A 19,884-nucleotide genomic window follows, 5' to 3' on the forward strand; every position below is an offset into this window, starting at 1 on the left:
ACCTTATAGAGTTCTTTGAGAAGGTGACCAAACAGGTGGATGAGGGTAAAGCAGTTGATGTGGTGTATCTGGATTTCAGTAAAGCGTTTGATAAGGTTCCCCATGGCAGGCTACTGCAGAACATACGGAGGCATGGGATTCAGGGTGATTTAGCAGTTTGGATCAGAAATTGGCTAGCTGGAAAAAGACAAAGGGTGGTGGTTGATGGGAAATGTTCAGACTGGAGTCCAGTTACTAGTGGTGTACCACAAGGATCTGTTTTTGGGCCACTGCTGATTGTCATTTTTATAAATGACCTGGAGGAGGGCGTAGAAGGATGGGTGAGTAAATTTGCAGATGACACCAAAGTCGGTGGAGTTGTGGACAGTGCGGAAGGATGTTACAAGTTACAGGGGGACATAGATAAGCTGCAGCGCTGGGCTGAGAGGTGGCAAATGGAGTTTAATGCAGAAAAGTGTGAGGTGATTCATTTTGGAAGGAATAACAGGAAGACTGCGTACTGGGCTAATGGTAAGATTCTTGGCAGTGTGGATGAGCAGAGAGATCTCGGTGTCCATGTACATAGATCCCTGAAAGTTGCCACCCAACTTGAGAGTGTTGTTAAGAAAGCGTACGGTGTGTTAGCTTTTATTGGTAGAGGGATTGAGTTTAGGAGCCATGAGGTCATGTTGCAGCTATACAACACTCTGGTGCGGCCGCATTTGGAGTATTGCGTGCAATTCCGGTCACCGCATTATAGGGAGGATGTGGAAGCATTGGAAAGGGTGCAGAGGAGATTTACCAGAATGTTGCCTGGTTTGGAGGGAAGATCTTGGGCGAAATTCTCCCCCAACGGCGCGATGTCCGCCGACTGGCGTCCAAAACGGCGCCAATCAGATGGGCATCGCGCCGCCCCAAAGGTGCGGAATGCTCCGCATCTTTGGGGGCCGAGCCCCAACATTGAGGGGCTAGGCCGATGCCGAAGGGATTTACGCCCCGCCAGCTGGCGGAAATGGCGTTTGTTGCCCCGCCAGCTGGCGCGGAAATGACATTCGTGGCGGCGCATGCGCGGGAGCATCAGCGGCCACTGACAGTTTCCCGCGCATGCGCAGTGGGGAGAGTCACTTCCGCCTCCACCATGGTGGAGGCCGTGGCGGAGGCGGAAGGGAAAGAGTGCCCCCACGGCACAGGCCCGCCCGCGGATCGGTGGGCCCCGATCGTGGGCCAGGCCACCGTGGGGGCACCCCCGGGGTCAGATCGCCCCGCGACCCCCCCCCCCAGGACCCCGGACCCCGCCCACGCCGCCTTGTCCCGCCGGTAAATACCTACTTTAATTTACGCCGGCGGGACAGGCAATTTCTTGGCGGGACTTCGGCCCATACGGGCCGGAGAATTGAGCGGGGGGGCCCGCCAACTGGCGCGGCCCGATTCCCGCCCCCGCCCAATCTCCGCTACCAGAGACTTCGGCGGGGGCGGGGGCGGGATTCACGACGGCCAACGGCCATTCTTCGACCCGGCGGGGGTTCGGAGAATGACGTCCCTTATGAGGAAAGGCTGAGGGACTTGAGGCTGTTTTTGTTAGAGAGAAGAAGGTTAAGAGGTGACTTAATTTAGGCAAACACGATGATCAGAGGATTAGATAGGGTGGACAGTGAGAGCCTTTTTCCTCGGATGGTGATGTCTAGCACGAGGGGACATACCTTAAAATTGAGCGGAGATAGCTAAAAGACAGATGTCAGAGGTCGGTTCTTTACTCAGAGAGTAGTAAGGGCGTGGAATGCCCTGCCTGCAACAGTAGTGGACTCGCCAACACTAAGGACATTGAAATTGTCATTGGATAGACATATGGACAATAAGGGAATAGAGTAGATGGGCTTTAGAGTGGTTTCACAGGTCGGCGCAACATCGAGGGCCGAAGGGCCTGTACTGCGCTGTAATGTTCTGTGTTCTAATTCGGCAAACTTCAACAGTTCTCAGCAGGATCACCCTTCCAGCATTGCACGTGGCCAGAACCAGTATGTACAGTCTTATCCAACTTCAACATATGGCACATCCATGACCTCGAATGATACTGTTGATGGTTCCTCTTCAACGTCAACACCTTATCAGCTACAAGATGCCATCCGACAGCATCATCACAAACATCGCAAAAAAAGAAAGGGACTCCAAATCAGACAACAAAGTGATTTGACCACTTCTACGTTCCTGTGGCACAGGGACGTTGATGGCGTTCATAACCAAGAGAGACATTTGACCATGATGATTGATGGTTTTTGGACTCACACAAATGATTTGGGCTTATTGTTTAATCACTGTTCCCATGACTTGTGTATACTTTACCTTATATACCTGTTCTTTGTTCAATTTTCTTAAAGTGTACAGAAAATATGAACATATAAAAAAGGGGTGATGTGGTGATGTGCACTAATGTAAATACATGTAGGCTAGCTAAACACTAGAGGGAGCATAGAAACATCACACACACACACTCAACCAATAGATCAAGAAGATAGGACACGACCAATAGACATTCACGATACACAAGGAGGTGACACGACCACAGGGGGGCATTACACCAACCCATATATAAAGGACACCACACACATGATCTGCCTCTTTCCAGTGGAGACGGTCAATGAGTACAGACACAGGGTTAATTCAATATTATACCCACCACGTGGATTGCAGCAACTGGTTAGTCAAGTCTGGGTAGCTATAGTAGGATTAGCAGTAGTGTCGAACCCGAGTAATAGAAGTGTAAATAGTTTAATAAAAGTGTTGAAGTTATCTCCATGTCTGAACCTTCCTTTGTCAAATGCACCACAAGGAAGCCACTTATGTTACACCTACAACATAACAAATCAATAGTGTGCGCCTGGACACAGACAAAATTAAAGCCATCGAGGCAATGAATGTCCCCGAGGAAAAGAAGGCAGTACTGAGCTTCCTGGGAATGGTAAATTTCCTTGGCAATTTCATCCCGAATTTGGGCACACACACCACGGCCCTACACAACCTGGTGAAAAAAATCAACCGCCTTTTGAGTGGAAGGCGGAGCACCGAACAGAGTGGCTGGAGCTGAAAGCCAAGCTCACCACTGCACCCGTCCTTGCATTCTTTGACCCAGACCGAGAGACCAAGATATCCACAGATGCGAGTCAGGATGGCATTGGGGCGATGTTGCTTCAAAGAGACGACACGTCATCCTGGGTACCAGAAGCAAACGCGTCATGGGCAATGACACCCACGGAGACCAGATATGTGCAGATTGAGAAGAAGTGTTTAGGTCTTCTCACCAGCATCCTCAAATTTCATGATTATGTCTATGGCTTGCCAATATTTACTGTTGAGACGGATCCTAGGCCTCTGGTCCACATCATCCAAAAGGACCTGAACGACATGACGCCTCGTTTGCAGAGAATTCTGCTCAAACTCCGGAGGTATGATTTCAATTTGGTGTACACACCTCTGGCAAGGAGCTCATCATCGCCGATGCATTGTCCCACTCCGTCAACTCACCCAGTGAACCACTGGAGATCATCCAGCACATTGAATTGCAGGTACAACTGTGTGCAAGCACTCTCCTGGCAACAGATGTGAAGATCGTTCTCATCCGAGAAGAGACAGCTAAAGATCCCCTGTTGCAGCGTGTCATCCACAACCTCAGCAATGGCTGGCAGAAAGGGCAATGCCCTCAATTCTACAACGTCAAAGATGACCTGACGCTGATCGACGGCATCCTGCTCAAGCTGGACAGGATAGTCATCCCGCTCCATCTCCAGAGCATGGTGCTGCGGCAGATTCATGAGGGACACCTGGGCGTAGAAAAGTGCAGATGCAGGGCCCGGCAAGCTGTCTACTGGCCCGGCATCAACCAGGACATCACGGACATGGTCCTGAACTGCGAAGCCTGTCAGAGGTTCCAACCAGCGCAGAGCAAGGAGATGCTCCAACCACTTGACCTAGAGACCTCTCCGGTCCAAGGTTGGCATTGACCTATTCCATGCGAACGGTCGCGACTATATCTTAATTATCCATTACTTTTCGAACTATCCTGAAGTGCTGAAGCCGCCAGACCTCACCTCATGGACCGTCATCAAAGCGTGTAAAGAGACATTCTCATGGCATGGCATCCCGAACACCGTCATGAGCGACAATGGCCCGTGCTTCCACAGTCGAGAATGGTCCACGTTTGCCAAGAGCTACAATTTCAGGCATGTCATCTCCAGTCCGCACTATCTGCAGTCCAATGGTAAACTCGAAAAAAGAGTGCACATCGTGAAGCAGCTCATCCGCAAGGCCTCGGTCTCCGCTTCCGACATACCCTTTGCACTACTTGCGTACCGGGCGACTCCCTTGTCCACTGACATGTCGCCAGCTCAACTGCTGATGAACAGGGACCTGTGGACGATGCTTCCAGCCATACATCTGCCCAACCTTGATCACCTCCCGGTGCTGCAGAAAATGCAACAGCTTCGCAACAGCCAGAAGCAGGGCTATGACGCACATGCCACTGATCTGGACGTGCTATCCCCGGCAGACATGGTCAGGATCAAGATACCGGTTGGTGGGTGGTCTGCTCCGGCTGTCGTTCTTCGACAGGCCACGCCCACAGCCTATGTCATGCGTATGGCTGGCAGAAAGGGCAATGCCCTCAATTCTACAACGTCAAGGATGACCTGATGCTGATCGACAGCATCCTGCTCAAGCTGGACAGGATAGTCACCCCGCTACTTGCAGTCGAAAGGCACTGCAAAAATTTGCTTGCCCACAACCACTTTCCCCTCCATTTCCACATGTCGAATTGCCACCTCCAGACACCTCGAACCATGAGGCCACCAGTCGTGCCTCCCACTCGCCTGTCAAGACACTCATACCCTCCACCACCTCTCCGGCGGTCGATGAGGATCAGACGCCAGCCTCAGTGACTGGACTTATGAGCATTTGTTTTGTTTGTTCTGTTCTGTATTCTTCAGTCAGTCACATTAGACAGACACATTCACATGTATATACATCTAAACAAAAAGGGAGATGTCATGATATGCAAACTTGCAACCAATGAACACTTAGAATAGGACACAACCAATGGGCGGTCAGGACACTCAAGAGGTGGAATCGCCACAAGGGGGCATGACATAAACACTATAAAAGGGATGAGGCACTCACACCCTGCCTCTTTCCACAGACAGACATTAGAGAGTTAAACATGGTTGATCAACTGCATCACACCCCAGCACATGGCTTAGAGCAAGCTGGTACAGTTAGACTGAGTTACTACAGTTAGATTAGCAGAGAGTCAAACTCATTTGAGAACTGTGTTAATAGTTCAATAAACACGTTGAACTCATTTAAGAGTCTGGAGCATCCTTTAGTTAAGACTGCATCAAGTAGTAGCCTGTGTTATCCGAAGCAGCATAACACAACAGAGGACATTTTTAATTGTGAGAAAATGCTTCAACACTCAGAATATTTTGGGGCAGATGATTGTTTCAATAACATAAAAACTCAGCATTGTGTTTTAGAATCTGCAAATCAAATTATTGAGAGATGAACGTTGGTAATTCCTTCTCCTTTCTCACTCTATTCTATTCCCATCAAATATCAACTTTCCTTTCTAACCTCCATGTTAGCTGACATTACCAACAAATGTAATTTTATCACACCTCTCCTAAAAAGAAAATTCACTTTTGTCTATTCTCTTCTTGCAAACTACCTCACCATCTGCAACGCACCTTTCCTTTCCAAAGTCCTTGAATGTGTTGTCACTTCCCAACCTGTACTCACCATGCCAGGGAAGAAGCAAATCATACTGAGCAGCTCCGGCAGGCAGCCAATTTTCTCCAGCAGTTTAAATAGAGCACCTCTACTCACGTGGTCAAATGCCTTTGTGAGATTGATGAAGGCAAGATGAAATAGTCTCCTTTGTTTACGGCATTTCTCTTGCAGCTGCTGGACTGAGAAGATCATGTTAATTGTAGATCTTGCTGTTCTGAAACCAGACTGGAATTTGGGATGGAGGTGTTTTGCCAAATTTTACAGATTACTTAGCTTCAATGACAGGTTAATTACAGTAGATGGTGTCTCGAAGTATATTCTATTTTGCTACTGCACCATGTGAGAATTCTGGAGAGCACCTGTTCAGTTGAGTCGAGGAACTGTTCATTTTTATCTGGGTAGGCAGTTTGGCTGATGTTGATATGAGGACGGCATTTGTGTTTTCAGTGAAAAAGCTTCAAGGGTTGCATCCTCCCCCTCGTGCACACCAGGGAGTGATCTTTATCACAGTCAGTGCTGTGGTAGCTGTGTGTTGAGAATACTGTTCAGAGATTCACGTCTTGTGCTGATCAGATCCAGCTGGTGGCAATGCCCTGATCCTGGATGTCTCCAGGACGCTTTGCGGCATGGTTGGTTCTGAAAGAAGTTGTAAGATACACAAGGCTCATTCTAGCAGCAAAGTTCATGTCATCTCTGTTATCATTTATCTTTCCCGTGATGTTCGAAGCAGGGGCACCTCGCATCATGTTCCGTGGTTCTTGTGGTTAAATCCCCAATGGATAAAGATGTTCTAACTTAAGGATTCTCCTGATAGCAGTATCAAGCTGCTCATGGAGCTGGTTTTTAATTTCTGTAGCGGAGCACAGTGTTGGAGCATAAATAAGCATACGGTTAATTGTTCCTGTTTTGGGAAATAGAGACACATTCTGAACAAATTGGATGTAGTCTATTATCAGCAGTAGCGAGTTCCTTATAGTGAAGTCTACAACTTGCTTGCATTTTCTTCTGAACTCTTCCCCTGCAAGGTGAATATATTATGTTTTTCTTTCAATGATATACTCTCAGAGCCTGGTCTCTTGTAGGGGAGCTCTGGCCATGTTCAACCAATCAAGTTCCATGTCAATCGCAGCTGTCCTACATGTGTTTTTGACAAGCTGCAAGTTGTCTTTCAGTCTTGTGCACATGGTGCTGACGGTTCAGCTTACAAATTGCAGTTGGCATCTTCTTTCTTTTTGCTTGTTTGCCTGATTCAATGGATTTCATCCACTTGTTGAGCAGACTCTCAGCTCCAGGCACCCATTGGAGGAGGTGGATCATAATGGGCTAGTGTTTTATAATTGGGGGATTCCTAACTTGAGGTGATGGCTGACCAGTAGAACATTATGGTCATCCCACCATTAGAGATAGCCTGTAGTCACCACTCTCTACGTCAGTTGAATTGGACTTATCACTCATAACTGCTGTCTCCTCTGTTGTGTCAACACTCTGTAGTGAAACTGGAGTGCCCTCTTTAGGGTTTAAGCCTGGGCAAAATTTCTGGAGACCCTGGGCATCCCAAGCACCAGTGTCCCCCTCTCGATCTCCCTCGTTGGCTCCATCGGAATGTAAAGTACATGTTTGGAACAGGCTTTGTTTCAGGACTTGCTGGAATGATGAGATATTTAGACATGAGTGTGCCATTGAGCTCCATTCCAGATTTTTGCCAAGGTTTCCTCCCTTAGCTTTTAATTCTCCCGAAGCATTCTCAGGCGTGAAGCTATTTGCCTACTGCTGGGAGTTTGGATGATGAGTGCCAGGGCCTGTCAGCTTAAATAAGTGCCTCCTTGCATATCTTTCTTATACTCTCTACTTGGTTTTAATTCTTACACATTTGCATTACTTGGTGAAAAACTAAGGGGAAAAAGGGAAAGGTTTGGTCTTTGTGGCAGCAAGGTAGCATAGTGGTTAGGATAGTTGCTTCACAGCTCCAGGGTCCCAGGTTTGATTCCCGGCTTGGGTCACTGTCTGTGCGGAGTCTGCACGTTCTCCCCGTGTCTCTGTGGGTTTCCTCCGGGTGCTCTGGTTTCCTCCCCCAGTCCAAAGATGTGCAGGTTAGGTGGATTGGCCATGCTAAATTGTCCTTAGTGTCCAAAACAAAAGGTTAGATGGGGTATGGGGATAGGGTGGAGGTGTGGGGTTAAGTCGAGTGCTCTTTCTAAGGGCCGGTGCAGATTTGATGGGCTGAATGGCCTCCTTTTGAACTGTAAATTCTATGAAATCTATGAAAATTTGGTTCAGTACCACATGTCTATTTGCTGCCATTTTGGTGCCAAAATGGTGTTAGCACAGTTGTGCAGATCTGATTGTGCAGATTTCTGGCACGACCCAAACCAGAATCCTTTGGTGAGGGTGTTAATGTTGGCATTAGGAGCGTATGCTCGAAGTATGCAGAGTGGGCAGATTGTGTTGTCAGTCAGTATGCAACAGATATTACACCAGCACTACCATTCTTAAACTCTCCATGCCAGCAAACACCCACTCCAGCAAACACCTTCTTCTAAACACACATAGCAAACCGTGTGTTGGGCAGCAGGACAGACCCCAGCATTATTTTAAAAGGTTGTCAATTACTTTTAGATGACTTATTGATTGTTTTTTTTGGCCCAGTCTGAAGTTGTGGAAGTGCTGTGAATTTTCAACTGGTGTTTAACATTGGTGAAGTCGATAAGCAGTGGTGTTGCATGTGGAGTAGGCCTTGGCTCTGACTTCAAGGGTCTATCAGACCACTTACTCCCAGTCTTGGCTGCTCTAGTTACCACCCTCTTTATCCTGTAGCAGGAGAGGGAGATTGTATCATAAAATTATAGAATCTCTACAGTGCCATTGGGCCCATCGAGTCTGCACCAATTCTCTGAAAGAGCACCCTATGTAGGCCCATTCCCCCCCTGCCTTATCCCCATAACCTCACCTAACCTGTACATACCTGGATGCTAAGGGGCAATTTATCATGTCTAATCCACCGATAAAGCACATCTTTGGATGGTGGAGGAAAACGGAGCACCTGGAGGAAACCAACGCAGACAAGGGGAGAAAGTTCAAACTCCACACAGTTACCCAAGGCCGGAATTGAACCCGGGTCCCTGGCGCTGTGAGGCCCCATGGTAGAGAACAGGCTTAGGGAGGGAGGGATAAGTCCTTTTTTTTTTTACCTCAACTTCACATTCCTGCCTACCTCCAATAGCCTTTCATTTCCTTGTTTATCAAGAAAATATCTCGTTCTACCTTAAAGATATTCAAAGACTCTGCCTCAACCACCTTTTGAGGAAGAGAATTCCAAAGTTCAATTCCTTTGAGAGAATTTTCTTTTCCTCATCTTTGCTTAAATGAATGGGTGGCCCCTTATCTTTCAACAGCGAAGGACGTTGACTTTCAGTGGGGAAGGCTGCCAATGGACTTGGAAGACAATCTCAAGTGGCTTTAGGTTTGGAAACCCAGCACCAACCTGGTATGGGTGGCAGCAGTCTGAACTGACTGACAAGCAACTGATAAAGCAGAAATTGTGGGTGAGCGAATCCTGGCATCCTGAGAGAGGTCATCAGGTTTGTCCTCCTTGGAGATGTTGACGGGCAATAGCTCAACATTCCTAGTAATCTGCTGGAGGACAGATTGCTGGACAGCTGTGAGATCCTGCAAGCCCATTTGATCACTGGCATCCTCAGCCATGACAGCAGCAAGCTGCACTTGCATGGTACCAACTGAGGTTTTATGACCTCCATCTGCGCTTCCATTGCAGCTCTCAGACCTGTGTGGTTCTGCTTGTGTTGCAATGGAAGTTGTGATCTTGATCATTCGGCACTGCATCATTGTCACTTGGGCTTGCAAATGTTTTCATAGAGCTTTCCACCGCTTCCATGATGGAAAGGATGAGCTCCAAACTCATGCTTCTTGAAAGTGACACTAGGATTTCTGGCAGGCCTGCCCATGTACAAAGCTGTTCATTATGCGTACCCAATTAGATTTGGGCAGTAAATGCTGACACCTAGCCAGTGATGCCCACAACCCCATTATAATGCTTTTTTAAAAAAATCGTCTTCTGCGGCTTTAACCCTGCCACGTCCCTCATTTGCATCAGATTGTCTCTGTGGAACTAAGGTCATGCACCAATGCCTGTCCCTGCCAGTTCGGTATTGCTGCCTGCCATTATGTATCACTGCATCTTGAAAGAGAGAGGGAAATGTGTTATTGAGCGTGTTGTAATGTGTTTGAGTGATTGAATGCTTCACCATGCAAGCTGAGAGATGTATGTGTATGAAACTTACAGCTGTGTGCGGGTGAGGTAAGGCTATGAATGTTAAGTCAGATTTGTGCTTGATCGAAAAATTTTGGTCGGTTAATGAAGGCTGTATGGTGCCTTGAGCAGTTTGTGATGTCTGTGGTCCATTTGTAATCTTCTTCAGATAAGCTATTTCCATTTGGCTAATTTTAAATATTGAGGACTAAGTTTAAAAATAAGCAATATGTAGTAGCAGCAGACATTATGTAGCAATGATGTCTTATGCAACAATGCCTTCTGCACTCAAAACTGCTCCATTCACAATGAGAATTCTGCCAATGGCCATACAATTCAGCATAAACATTTTTTTAAAAATTAAAAAATTTAGAGCACCCAATTATTTTTTCCCAATTAACGGGCAATTAAGTGTGGCCAATCCAACTTGGGTTGTGGGGGTGAAGCCAATGCAGACACTGGGAGAATGCGCAAACTCCACACACACACTGGCCCGGGGCTGGAATCGAATCCGGGTTCTCAGCGCCGTAGGAAGCAGTGGTAACCACTGCGCCACCGTGACGCTCAGCATAAACATGATCGTTTCTGATTTCTAAAAATGAACAGTGGAAGACAACCTTGGTCTCGAAAAAAAATAACCTTAATTTTTCCCATATGCTCACCTACCCAAGTATTGATAGTATGCATGCTTTGATACATTTAATGTAGAGGGACAAGTAGTGTTAAGGATGCGGGGAGGCTACAGAAGGACTCGGACGGGCTAGGAGAGTGGACAAAGAAGCAACAGATGGAATACAATGTGGAAAAATGTGAGGTTATACACTTTGGTAGAAAGAATAGAGGCACAGACTATTTTCTCAATGGGAAAAGGCTTCGGAAACCAGAAGCACAAAGGGACTTAGGCCTAATTCAGGATTTTCTAAAGGTTAACATGCAGGTTCAGTTGGCAGTTAGGAAGGCATTTTGAGAGGGCAAAGAAAATGGGTGTACTGCTGAGGCTGTAAAAGGCTCTGATCAGACCCCATTTGGAATATTGTGTGCTGTTTTGGGCAACGTATCTAAGGAAGGATGTGCTGGCCTTGGAGGGGTGAGGGGGTCCAAAGGAGGTTCACAAGAATGATCTCTGGTATGAAGGGCTTGTCATGAGGAGCAGTTGAGAGTTATAGGTCTGCACTCGATGGAGTTCAGAAGGATGAGGGGGGGATCTTACTGAAACAGAGTACTGAGAAGCCTAGATAGAGTGGACGTGGAGATGTGTCCACTAGTAAGAGAGATTAGATCCCGAGGGCACAACCTCAGGCTGAAGGGACAATCCTTTAAAACACAGATGAGGAGGAATTTCTTCGGCCAGAGGGTGGTGACACTATGGAACTCATTGGCGCAGAAGGCTGCGGACACTTGAGTGTCTTTAAGACCGAGATAGATAGGTTCTTCATTAGGGTCAGGGATTACAGGGCAAAGGCAGGAGAATGGGGTTGAGGAACATGTCAACCATGATCAATTGGTGGAGTAGACTTGATGGGCTGAATGGCATAATTCTGCCCCTCTGTCTTATGGTCTTATGGTAGCAATGTGCTTCATGAAAAATGTCACGCCAAGCATATTTTTAGCCAATAGTAATTTCCCTGCAACTTATGTTTTGCACAATTGTTCTGGTGTTCAGCATTCAATTGATGCTGCTAATGACCTATAGCTTTTACAAAGCTTTCTGTTATAACCTGACCGGAGGCTATCCCCATGGCCTCACCTGAATATGATGTCCCCAGATGACGAGGCAGAGCTACATCCTTAAGCAAGGGTTCCATGGGACATCAATACCACGGTCCAAGTCTGGGACGAGCGCAGGAGACCCTTCGGGGAGTAGGAGTTGTATTCAATAGGCTAAATAAATAGTTTTTCTAACAGTCATCGCTGCCGTGTGGTCGCTCGTCTGGAACTTTACACTGGCGATGAGGATGGGGTCGCCGGGCTGACTTTGGTCCCGACTCCACGTGGATTTTGTGGGACCTTTCCAAGCAGCAATGTACTTGCTAACCATAGACGCCTATTCAAAGTGGATGGATGTCCCCTTCATGTCCACGATGACGTTGCGGGCTACAATTGAGAAGCTCCTACAAACTTTCAGCACCCATGAGCTTCCCGAGGTGTTAGTGTCAGACAACGGCATGGCTTTCATGAGCATGGAATTTGGCACTTTAATGAAGATGAACAGGGTCCGCCATGTATGGACTGCACCATACCACCCGTCCTCCAATAGATTGGCCGAACAGACAGTCCAGACTTTTAAGTTAGGAATGTGGAAGCAGATCTCCAGTTCCCCGGTGACCCATCTGGATCGTTTCTTCTTCTGTTACCTCATCACACCATGCCTCCCGCCACTACAGGGGTAGCACCTTCAGAGTTGTTAATGGGCTGCCGGCTGCACACGTGGTTGAGCCTCATCCTGCTGGACATTGGAGAGATGGCTCGCGACCAGCATGAATACTCTGAGGCATGTCATACAGGCCGATGAGGGAATTCTCCACGGGTATTGTGGTATATGTCAGGATTTTCACCAACGGGGGATTGTGGATCCCAGGTGATGTATTGGGTGCTCTGGATCCGTGGAACACATATAGGCCACCAATACTTAAAATAGTACAACACTATTTTATTAAGTTAGAAACTGTTGAACATACTTTCATTGTGGGTTAACACGATGTTAGATTAAACGAAAGACCTATGCCTGGGCTAACCAGTCTATGCACTCAGCGCATGGTGAAGATCTGTGCTGTAAGCTGTAAGCTCTGTCCTTCTGAGAGGCTGCATCCCAGTCGGTTCCGTGACTTTGGAAATCACTCCTTGGTTCTGGAGGTACTGCAGCTGCTGCTTGAGGCGGTCCTTGAGGGGTGCTGGGACCCTGCGAGGCACGTGCACCACAGGCGTGGCATTCGGTTTTAATAAAATCTTGTAGGTGTAAGGGAGCCGACCCATGCCCTCGAAGACGTCGTGGTACAGGTTGATAATGGCGTCGAGCTGCGCCCTGAAGTCAGTGTCCTGAAAGGCAGACGCGTCAGCAGGAGAGAGAGAGTGAACTCTCTGAACTAGGTTCAACAACTTGCATGCCTGCGCGCCAAGCAGGGAGGCTTTCGAGGAGCCCACGATTTCAAAGGGAAGGATGGCTTTGCGTGACCTGTGCGTCACTTCAAGTTGGCATGAGCCGCTGGCAGCAATGGCATTGCCATTATAATCTAATAGCTGGCAGGATGGCTGGTTTGACACGAAGGCTTTGGAGGTCAGACCGCGCAATGAGATTGGCGGAGGCACCAGTGTCCAGGCGGAATTGTATTTGGGACCGGTTGACCGTAAGGGTGGCACACCACTCACCGTCTGGATCGATGCTGTATACCGATAGAGGCTGGATTCTTTGCTTCAAGGGCACCCTGTTTTTTGGAATGATACCGACTCGAAAAGGCGCCTTCGGGTCCTCGGTGTCAATATCGGGAAGCAGGACTTCCGGGTGCAGCGATGACCAGCTGAGTCGCACGTTTCGGCAGCTCCCCGTGAAACGGACTTTTGGGCTCTTGATAGGAGCCCCAACGGCAATTTTGACGGCTAAAAACACTGTGCGGTAAACCAGAAGGGAATCCCCCCTGGATACGGATGGAAAAAGGAAGAGAAAGTGGCCGGATTGCAGTGGATCCTTTAGAACAGCGGCAAGGAAGGCAAGCAAAAACCAAGATGGCGTCGGAAGGTGGCAGTTTAACATGGGGCCCTGAACAACAAGAGTTCTTGAAATGCTGTGTGGAAGAGCTCAAAAAGGAAATGAAGAAAGAGCTGTTGGCCCCGATACTACAGGCGATCGAAGGGCTAAAGGAGGAACAAAAGACCCAGGAGCGGGAGCTTCGGGTCGTGAAGGCAAAGGCAGCCGAGAATGAGGACGACATACAGGGCCTGGTGGTGAAGACGGAGACGCATGAGGCACATCAGAAACGATGTGTGGAAAGGTTGGAGGCACTGGAGAACAACGCAAGGAGGAACAACCTGAGGATTCTTGGTCTTCCTGAAGGTGTGGAGGGAGCGGACGTCGGGGCATATGTGAGCACGATGCTGCACTCGTTAATGGGAGCGGAGGCCCCGGCGGGTCCGTTGGAGGTGGAGGGAGCATACCGAGTTATGGCGCGAGGGCCGAGAGCAGGAGAAATTCCCAGAGCCATAGTGGTGAGATTCCTCCGTTTTAAGGATAGAGAAATGGTCCTGAGATGGGCGAAGAAAACTCGGAGTAGTAAATGGGAGAACGCGGTGATCCGCGTTTATCAAGACTGGAGTGCGGAGATGGCGAGAAGGAGGGCGAGCTTTAATCGGGCCAAGGCGGTGCTTCATAAAAAGAAGATAAAATTTGGAATGCTGCAACCGGCAAGACTGTGGGTCACATATCGAGGGAGGCACCACTACTTTGAGACGGCGGACGAAGCGTGGACTTTTATTGTGGAAGAAAAACTGGAATGAGCGGGTTATTAAAAAGAACGTTTGAACAGAGTGGTGGGGCGAATGTGGGGGGCAAAGAGGGGGGTTAAAAAGGGGGGAAAGAGGAGTTTTATGTACTAATCCTGCGATGTGGTAACTTTTCTCTCTCCCACAGGTGGTGATGGGGGGAGGAGGGGAGGTGGAGGAGATGGGGCGTTGGCCATTGGGGGCGGGGCCAAGGGAGAAGTCCCCGCGGGCTTGGTCCCCGCGCTATGATAATCATGGCGGGAATAGAGAAGCAGGAAGGAGGGGGCGTCGCACGGTGCGAGCCGAGGTCATGGGGGGAAGCCGAGGTCGGCCAGAGTTTGCTGACTTCTGGGAGCAACATGGGGGGAGTAATTACGCTAGCGGGGGATCTAGTGGGGGGGGGGTGGGAGGGGGGAATTACTGGGTTGCTGCTGCTGGGGAGAGGGGGGAGCTGGTATGGGAGGGGATGGGCGGGGGGGCACCGCCTGGGGAGATACAGCTGCGTGGGAACCGGGTGAGTAGCTGGAAAAAGGTGATGGCTAATCGACAAGGGGGGGGGGTAGGAAGCCCCCCAACCCGGCTGATCACGTGGAACGTGAGAGGGCTGAACGGGCCGATAAAGAGGGCACGGGTACTCGCACACCTTAAGAAACTTAAGGCAGATGTGGTTATGTTACAGGAAACGCACCTGAAACTGATAGACCAGGTTAGGCTACGCAAAGGATGGGTGGGGCAGGTGTTCCATTCGGGGCTAGATGCGAAAAACAGGGGGGTGGCTATATTAGTGGGGAAGCGGGTAATGTTCGAGGCAAAGACTATAGTGGCGGATAACGGGGGCAGATACGTGATGGTGAGTGGCAAACTACAGGGGGAGACGGTGGTTTTGGTAAACGTATATGCCCCGAACTGGGATGATGCCAATTTTATGAGGCGGATGCTAGGACGCATTCCGGACCTAGAGATGGGAAAGTTGATAATGGGGGGAGATTTTAATACGGTGTTGGAACCAGGGCTGGATAGGTCGAAGTCCAGGACTGGAAGGAGGCCGGCAGCAGCCAAGGTACTTAAAGATTTTATGGAGCAGATGGGAGGTGTAGACCCGTGGAGATTTAGCAGACCTAGGAGTAAGGAGTTCTCGTTTTTCTCCTATGTCCATAAAGTCTACTCGCGAATAGACTTTTTTGTGCTGGGAAGGGCGTTGATCCCGAAGGTGAGGGGAACGGAGTATACGGCTATAGCCATTTCGGATCACGCTCCACACTGGGTAGACTTGGAGATAGGGGAGGAAACAGGAGGGCGCCCACCCTGGAGAATGGACATGGGACTAATGGCAGATGAGGGTGTGTGTCTTAGGGTGAGGGGGTGCATTGAAAAGTACTTGGAACTCAATGATAATGGGGAGGTCCAGGTGGGAGTGGTCTGGGAGGCGTTGAAGGCGGTGGTTAGAGGGGAGCTGATATCAATAAGGGCACATAAAGGGAAGCAGGAGAGTAAGGAACGGGAGCGGTTGCTGCAAGAACTTTTGAGGGTGGACAGACAATATGCGGAAGCACCGGAGGAGGGACTGTACAGGGAAAGGCAAAGGCTACATGTAGAATTTGACTTGCTGACTACGGGCACTGCAGAGGCACAATGGAGGAAGGCACAGGGTGTACAGTACGAATATGGGGAGTAGGCGAGCAGGTTGCTGGCACACCAATTGAGGAAAAGGGGAGCAGCGAGGGAAATAGGGGGAGTGAGGGATGAGGAAGGAGAGATGGAGCGGGGAGCGGAGAGAGTGAATGGAGTGTTCAAGACATTTTCTAAAAAATTATATGAAGCTCAACCCCCGGATGGGAGGGAGAGAATGATGGGCTTCTTGGATCGGCTGGAATTTCCCAAGGTGGGAGAGCAGGAAAGGGTGGGACTGGGAGCACAGATCGAGGAAGAAGAAGTGGTGAAAGGAATTAGGAGCATGCAGGCGGGAAAGGCCCCGGGACCGGATGGATTCCCAGTCGAATTCTATAGAAAATATGTGGACTTGCTCGCCCCGGTATTGACGAGGACCTTTAATGAGGCAAAGGAAAGGGGACAGCTGCCCCCGACTATGTCTGAAGCAACGATATCGCTTCTCTTAAAGAAGGAAAAGGACCCGCTACAATGCGGGTCCTATAGACCTATTTCCCTCCTAAATGTAGATGCCAAGATCCTGGCCAAGGTAATGGCAATGAGAATAGAGGAATGTGTCCTGGGGGTGGTCCACGAGGACCAAACTGGGTTTGTGAAGGGGAGACAGCTGAACACGAATATACGGAGGCTGTTAGGGGTAATGATGATGGCCCCACCAGAGGGGGAAACGGAGATGGTAGTGGCGATGGATGCCGAGAAAGCATTTGATAGAGTGGAGTGGGATTATTTGTGGGAGGTGTTGAGGAGATTTGGTTTTGGAGAGGGGTATGTTAGATGGGTGCAGCTGTTGTATAGGGCCCCAATGGCGAGCGTGGTCACGAATGGACGGGGATCTGCATATTTTCGGCTTCATAGAGGGACAAGGCAGGGATGCCCTCTGTCCCCATTATTGTTTGCACTGGCGATTGAGCCCCTGGCGATAGCGTTGAGGGGTTCCAAGAAATGGAGGGGAGTACTTAGAGGAGGAGAAGAACACCGGGTATCTTTGTATGCGGACGATTTGCTACTATACGTGGCAGACCCGGCGGAGAGGATGCCAGAAATAATGCGGATACTTGGGGAGTTTGGGGATTTTTCAGGGTATAAATTGAACATGGGGAAAAGTGAGTTGTTTGTGGTGCATCCAGGGGGGCAGAGTAGAGAAATAGAGGACCTACCGTTGAGGAAGGTAACAAGGGACTTTCGTTACCTGGGGATCCAGATAGCCAAGAATTGGGGCACATTGCATAGATTAAATTTAACGCGGTTGGTGGAACAAATGGAGGAGGATTTCAAGAGATGGGATATGGTATCCCTGTCACTGGCAGGGAGGGTGCAGGCGGTTAAGATGGTGGTCCTCCCGAGATTCCTCTTTGTGTTTCAGTGCCTCCCGATGGTGATCACGAAGGCTTTTTTTAAAAGGATTGAAAAGAGTATCATGGGTTTTGTGTGGGCCGGGAAGACCCCGAGAGTGAGGAAGGGATTCTTACAGCGTAGCAGGGATAGGGGGGGGCTGGCACTACCGAGCCTAAGTGAGTATTATTGGGCCGCTAATATTTCAATGGTGAGTAAGTGGATGGGAGAGGAGGAGGGAGCGGCGTGGAAGAGATTAGAGAGGGCGTCCTGTAGGGGGACTAGCCTACAGGCTATGGTGACAGCCCCATTGCCGTTCTCACCGAGGAACTACACCACAAGCCCGGTGGTGGTGGCTACACTGAAGATTTGGGGACAGTGGAGACGGCATAGGGGAAAGCCTGGAGCCTTGGGGGGGGTCCCCGATAAGAAACAACCATAGGTTTGCCCCGGGGGGAATGGATGGGGGATATGGAATGTGGCAAAGAGCAGGAATAATGCAACTGAAAGATCTGTTTGTGGATGGGAAGTTCGCGAGTCTGGGACCGCTGACCGAGAAATATGGGTTGCCCCAAGGGAATGCATTCAGGTATATGCAACTGAGGGCTTTTGCGAGGCAACAGGTGAGGGAATTCCCGCAGCTCCCGACACAAGAGGTGCAGGACAGAGTGATCTCAAAGACATGGGTGGGGGATGGTAAGGTGTCAGATATATATAGGGAAATGAGGGACGAAGGGGAGACTATGGTAGATGAACTAAAAGGGAAATGGGAAGAAGAGCTGGGGGAGGAGATCGAGGAGGGGCTGTGGGCAGATGCCCTGAGCAGGGTAAACTCGTCGTCCTTGTGTGCCAGGCTAAGCCTAATTCAGTTTAAGGTATTACACAGGGCGCATATGACTGGAGCACGGCTCAGTAAATTTTTTGGGGTGGAGGATAGGTGTGCGAGGTGCTCGAGAAGCCCAGCGAATCATACCCATATGTTTTGGTCATGCCCGACACTACAGGGGTTTTGGATGGGGGTGACAAAGGTGCTTTCAAAAGTAGTGGGGGTCCGGGTCGAACCAAGCTGGGAGTTGGCTATATTTGGGGTTGCACAAGAGCCGGGAGTGCAGGAGGCGAGAGAGGCCGATGTTTTGGCCTTTGCGTCCCTAGTAGCCCGGCGCAGGATATTGCTAATGTGGAAAGAAGCCAAGCCCCCGGGGGTGGAGACCTGGATAAATGACATGGCGGGGTTTATAAAGCTGGAGCGGATTAAGTTCGTCCTAAGGGGGTCGGCTCAAGGGTTCACCAGGCGGTGGCAACCGTTCGTCGAATACCTCGCAGAAAGATAGATGGAATGGAAAAAAGAAGGCAGCAGCCCAGGATCGGGGGGGGGGGGGAGGGGGGGGGGGAGGAGGAACCAGAAGGACTCTCAGGGTTGTTAATATATACTTTATAATATGTATAGGTCGATGCTACAGGTAATTATATATTGGACTGTTAAATTATATTTTTGGAGAGTGTTACTTGTGATAAGGCAGTTGCCAGTTAGGGTTAGTTTTCATTTTTGTTATTTATTATTGATTCATTCATTTTTTGTTTATAAAATAGGTCATTGTTATTTGTGTTGTTATAATATTATGTAAAGGATGCACAATGTACTGTGTTGGTTGACCAAAAATTTTCAATAAAATATTTACAAAAAAAAAATATCGGGTAGCAGGTCTGAATCGAACTCGGTGACCATGGGTTGAATGGCCCGGACATTCCTGCGAGGCTGGCTAGAGCGATGAGCGTTGGCAGGCTGAGCTGATCTGCATAAAGCAGCATCGTGGCCAAGTTTGCCACATCGCAGGCATCGTCGGGATTTGGCAGGACATTGCCGCTTTAAGTGGGCGGATCCACAGTTGCCGCACGTTGTAGCATCAGTACGTTCGCTGCGCCACCGCGCATGCGCGGTGCGGTCATATATAGTGCGCGCCTGCGTAGTACGTTCCCTCGTTCGGTGTGCACAAGTGCAGGAGTTATCGAAAAGCACGCCAAATGGCCGCCCTCATCCAGGCTGAGGCCCTGGAGTTGCTCGATTTTTTGGACCCGTTGTGCCTCGTGGGGACCGTTTCAGCCGCTTGGATGTGGGAATACAGACTAGAGGCTGCATCCCGAATGAGCAGGAACTCTGATGCCCTCTGTCTATATAGTGAGCTCTAACTGGTGATTGGCTGCGGTGTTGCGTGTGTTGATTGGTCTTGCTGTGTGTCCATCAGTGTGTGTGTCTGCACCATGATATACCATGATATACTGGTGTATATTATGACACCAGGGATAGTGGTGTGGCGATCAGGCCCGGTTTCGTAATTGGTGACCATGCTCTACAGGTTCTCGAGGGAAAGCCAAAGACCCCACACCCAGTG

At 49.3% G+C, this 19,884-nt stretch overlaps 1 protein-coding gene across 1 annotated transcript in view; it reads left to right on the top strand.

Moving 5' to 3' along the window:
- adgrv1 (adhesion G protein-coupled receptor V1) overlaps nt 1-19,884 on the top strand; it is a 981,490-nt gene that overhangs the window by 440,296 nt on the left and 521,310 nt on the right. The window lies entirely within an intron of this gene.

The sequence above is a fragment of the Scyliorhinus torazame genome, chromosome 9 (genome assembly GCF_047496885.1).
Source record: "Scyliorhinus torazame isolate Kashiwa2021f chromosome 9, sScyTor2.1, whole genome shotgun sequence".
Classification (NCBI taxonomy): Eukaryota; Metazoa; Chordata; class Chondrichthyes; order Carcharhiniformes; family Scyliorhinidae; genus Scyliorhinus; species Scyliorhinus torazame.